This window comes from Apium graveolens, chromosome 5, assembly GCF_009905375.1.
Source record: "Apium graveolens cultivar Ventura chromosome 5, ASM990537v1, whole genome shotgun sequence".
Classification (NCBI taxonomy): domain Eukaryota; kingdom Viridiplantae; phylum Streptophyta; class Magnoliopsida; order Apiales; family Apiaceae; genus Apium; species Apium graveolens.
In genome coordinates this window covers 80,972,985-80,978,010 of record NC_133651.1, presented here as the reverse complement: position 1 = coordinate 80,978,010, position 5,026 = coordinate 80,972,985, and the positions used below count along the sequence as shown (strand labels likewise).

At 31.1% G+C, this 5,026-nt stretch overlaps 1 long non-coding RNA gene across 2 annotated transcripts; it reads left to right on the top strand.

Moving 5' to 3' along the window:
- The first annotated feature begins 421 nt into the window (after positions 1-421).
- LOC141724201 (uncharacterized) lies at positions 422-2,741 on the top strand. Of its 2 annotated transcripts, none has more exons than XR_012576541.1 (5): positions 422-628; positions 723-835; positions 1,127-1,268; positions 1,830-1,942; positions 2,536-2,741. It is a non-coding gene; the product is annotated as an uncharacterized LOC141724201 (long non-coding RNA). The 2 variants fall into 2 exon arrangements; XR_012576540.1 differs by having other exon boundaries at positions 423-628; positions 1,080-1,268.
- Positions 2,742-5,026: the final 2,285 nt, after the last annotated feature.

The window sequence follows — 5,026 nt, the reverse complement described above, 5'->3', positions numbered from 1 at the left end:
TTATATGATAATATTCTCCGAAGAGAGACTTCCTTATATATGTGAATTATTTTTTATTTTATAATTTATATCCTAATTCACAATAAATATTTTTTTAAAAAAATAAATTTTTTTTAATTTTTTTATATCAAGAAGTAAAATAAACTTATGTTAATTATTAAAAAAGAGTAAGTTAAAGTGCTTGATACATATATATTATAAAATATTTAATATACAAATTTAACATATTTATTTTAGTTCAATAGTTATTCTAATTAAAACTCTATTTTATTTCATTTATAAAAAATATTAACACTAAAAACAATCACATTTTTAAGAAAAAATTATAAAAAATCTCAAAGAAAAAGCAAATTAACCAATACAAACCGAAAAAGTGAAAAAAAATGGTATTAAAAAGTGAAGATATGAGTTTCAAAAAAGAAGTAAAGATAGAAATGAATATCCAAAAGAAAAATTGAGTTATATCCCCATTGCAAAAACAAATTCTCAAACTCTCCGTGGGTGTGGATGCAACTGCCAGTGGGTGTGGATGCAACTGCCACTCTAACTCTCTCCCCTCTCATTCTCACTCTCACTCTCACTTTGACGTTCTGACTTGGATAGTCATTGGGTTAACTCACTTTTTCATGTAATTGATTTGTCCATGCTAATGAAAGTGATTGGGTTCTATTTGATGCTAATTGAAGAGATCGGGTTCACTTTTTTAACTTTATATTTTGTAGGTTCAATTTGGGTGGTTAATTGAAGAGAATGGGTTCTATTGTGTTCACTACTAATTGATTACATCTGTGAGTTTTCTCATCAATTTTGGGTTTCTTTGCTGGTGCTTCTCTGGGTATGTATTTTTCAGTTGAAATTTAATTCTTAAGGTCCCTAAATTGATAATCTCTGGGTACGCGTGTGTGTATCTGCTTTTTTCTTTAGAATTGAGGACTTAGTTAGCCAGAGTACAACTTTTTAGTTTCAGGTTAAATTAATGTTAATTTTAATTTCTAAGAAATGAATAATTAGAATTTACTCTTGCAATAATTGATTTTTAATAAAATTACATGAATTTTTATTGCCATGGGAAATACAAGATCATATCAAGCAATATTTTACTTGTATATGATCTTTGCATAAGAAGGACGAGAGGCGGAAAGAAAAAGAGAAAAGGAAATCTCGGAATATTGATCATTTCATGGATGAATTGAATCATTAGCAAAAAAAGAGGTAATGGCACAACCAAGAGCGTGAACACTGGGGCGATGGTCTTCATACTGAGAAGTGTAAGAAACTACTTGAATTAATCTGCATGTGTACCAGATTATATCTCCATCCGTGGCCAGTTCAATATTGTATTGCACATCTTTACAGTTTTATTATTTGATTAAATTGTATTGAATATATAACATTTACCAGATGTTATTTATTGGCTATAAGATTTGCCTTTTCACTTACTAACTGAGAAAGCTTAGCTTTCGATGTGGGAAGTTGAAATGATTATAATGAGATTTGACTTGAGAATTTAGTAGATTGTGTTAACCATATAGCTAGTCAATTCATTTTTAGTAAAGTCAAACTCTTATAGGTCTATAAATATGACCTGCAAGTTGTCATTCTTAGTTAGTTGATTTTTGCTTTCACTCTTATAAAACATTCTGTTATCTCTGCTGTGTTGTAAAAGATTACTTACAAACTTGTGTGTATACATTTTTCTGTTACTTCTTTATATTCTAGATCTAAGCTTGCTCTAATGGAGATCTGTGAACCTTCTTGATCTTTAGAGATTGTTTTCTCATAGTTATAAATATTTGAACGAGTGAATACTGATTTATATTCATACTCAGCTATCCAGCAGACTTGATGGGCGGCCTGATGATTTTGATCCACGTGGTAAGCCTGGCTCATTTGATGACGGAGATCCACAAAAGAGAAATCTGTGGGGAATCTTGTACCTCAGGTTGGATACTAAAATTTTCCAACACAATTGTTGTTCCCAAATTTTCACAAAAGATTAATACGTAGAACTAGTATTCTAATGATGTGTTCTAGGTGGATGAAAGTTTTATTCTCCATACTTTAGGAAGATTTATACACATTGCCCGTGTGAAAATAATGTAGCCCAGAACAAAATAGGAATGTAGACGACAAAGAAACTGTGGTTTATAGATTTTATGAACAGAGCGAATGGACTGGCTATTAAAGATGTGATTCAAGATAATAACTTTATTCCATTAATTTAATATGTAATTGTATATAATTTGTATTACTTGATCAATGTATTACTAGCCTATATGATGTCTTGTTAGAAGCTAAGTTATGCACATTTAAGATTAGAAATCCGGCTCAGTGATTTGAGCATCCCGTTTATAAACAATGGAACATTATGCATTTTCTATAACATGAATTTGTTTACAAATTCATAGTTGTATATCAGTGCATCTAAAGCTCTGTACATCACTATGGTCATGCATGTTTGCAAGTTGTAATGCAAAGTGTGATAGTGACATAATCTCATATTCGGTATTAACATGTTATGTCTATTTTTTACAGGTGGTCTATTCCTTTACCTCCAAGTGGTTTTGTAGCATGTTTGACATATAAGTAATTGAGGTGTACATTTCAAGTTCCTACCTCGTTAGTTATTTATTGGTACATTGCAGTTGTGCATCATTACTAATCCTCTGTACTCTGTCGACTTGGTAAATTCTATGACAACTTATTTGGTGGAAAAAAGAATTGACACAGATTTCCAACTCCGAACTACATAAATGACTATTACGTTGTCAGATTAGAATAAAAGAAATATTATCGAAGTTTTTTAATATGATTTTGCAGAGAAAAGAAAATCAAGTGGAACAAGACTAGCATGAACTCAAGCTCTGTTTTAAGAAACAAAGGTTATCATTTTGTATATAGTTGTAAATAGAATTGATAAATCAATAATTCCAAACAAAATAAATATTTTACACCTTGACTCAAATGCCATTACATATATTATCTATACTATTAGAAATATTAAAAATTTGGTTATAGGTTGTTAGTCACTCAATCTAGAGCAATTAGATTAAATTGATGAGAATTACTAGATATAATTTTAAAAATTATTATTTGAGTGATATGAGATAGAATTTTACACGAAATATATTATTAAAATTATAATTTATAATATATAATGATAAAAATGACAGTGCACGAGTATTTATTAATCCCCAAGTGTGAAAAAAGGCATACAACCATCTAGCCTCGTAGTTCTTGTCGTGTGGATTTTGAAGCTATACAACCAATTAGGTTTACAATGAACTCTCTCATTGCTTGGTCAAGGGCACTGGATGAAAGATCTTGATGTACATAAACTTAGTTGAATTCTGAGTTGGAAATTGCAATATTTCTCTTTTTTTAAATAATGCATATATAATAAAAAGAACTACCAATACTAGAGTTGCAAACGAATTGAGGCAAGCCGAGCCGAGCTTAATTTATTTTTAAAACAAGTTGAGCCAAGTTTAATAACCGAGCGGAAAGTGATGTTCAAACTTGACTCATTTATAAACGAGTCGTACCCGAGCCGAACACGAGTTTGGTTACGAACGACCGAACTGAGCCGAACTCGAGTCGAGTCGAGTTGTCCACTAATATTTTGAATATATTTTTCAATCGAACATTAAATTATAATTTATAATTTTACAAGTTATATCGAGATCAACTACTAGTTTTTTCTTAAAATTTTAGATGCACACTCATATTTTACACTTATTTCTTGATCTAGCTATATCATTTTATTTTTTAGGACGATTTTTAAAAATATATCTAATTTCATTATTATCTAATTTCATTATTAATAAATGATGAAAAAATGTACCTATAAAAATATTTAAGTGATTAGTAATAATTTATTATTTATAATATATATAACTTTATCTGAGCCGAGTCGAGTTACCGAGTTTGAGACGAATTTGAGCCGAAACCGAACTAAACGAGCCGAGTCCGAGTCGAACAGGAAAAAAGTTCGACTCGGCTTATTTATTTATCCGAGCTTATTTTCATGTTCAAGACCGGCTCGTTTAAAAAAATGAACCGAGCCGAGCTCACTTAAACGAGCCAATCCCGAATTTTGTTCACCAATAACTTTGTTCATTTGCGGCCCTAACCAATACCATTAAATAGAGCTTAAACTTGAAATCTGACAATTAAAAGTCCGATGAATGTTCTAAACCTTTCCAACCCGTAACAGCAACGACCCAATTGGATCCAAACATTAAAGCTGAAAGTGGATTGCGAACACCCATGATGGCTATATCAAAAGTGTCCACAATTTTGTAAACAAGAAAATGGAGAACTACCAAGATCATCCGATTTTTGAGTTTATTCTTTTTACATAAGGTTTTAGGCAGCAACTCCGGCAATGTTAGACTCGTGTATGAGTTGTGCGTTGGAAGGTGAATCGATCTCGATAATCATGTATGCGAACTTCCATTTGTTTTCTTCCCTGTGTTTGAACATTTCGGTCAAAACTTTGCCGTATCCATGCGGTCCAAGCACAAAGAAATTAAACTAAATTAGACAAGTTAACAGTTTACATAAAGCTCCAAATCGTAAATTAAGTAAAAAAAAAGATTCTGTTTTTATTTTCAGTTTTTTGGTGCTGAATCATGTTGATTTTGGAAAAGCCGCTTCAAAAAATTAGATGGATCTTGCCATTTCTTTTCAAATGTTTTATTAAACATGCCTAAACATGCTCAACATCATCTTTGTCAGTCCAAATTTGATGAGGAATACGTTGAGCAGCATGATTCCATAGAGTCTTAACTCTACCCAGTAAAAGGAGAGCCAATTCTCACATTAACCTGTTCAAAAGAACACAAATTGTTGACACATACTTACTACTAGTATTTAAGAGTATGACACCACAAGTAGCAAAGAAGACTACCTCAGGCCAGCTGTGTACTAGAGAAGATTATATGGGCGGAGATAATTTTCAACTAAAACTATGTTAGTATTAAATTTTGGTCAAGCAAAATAAGATAATGTTAAATATTAATGA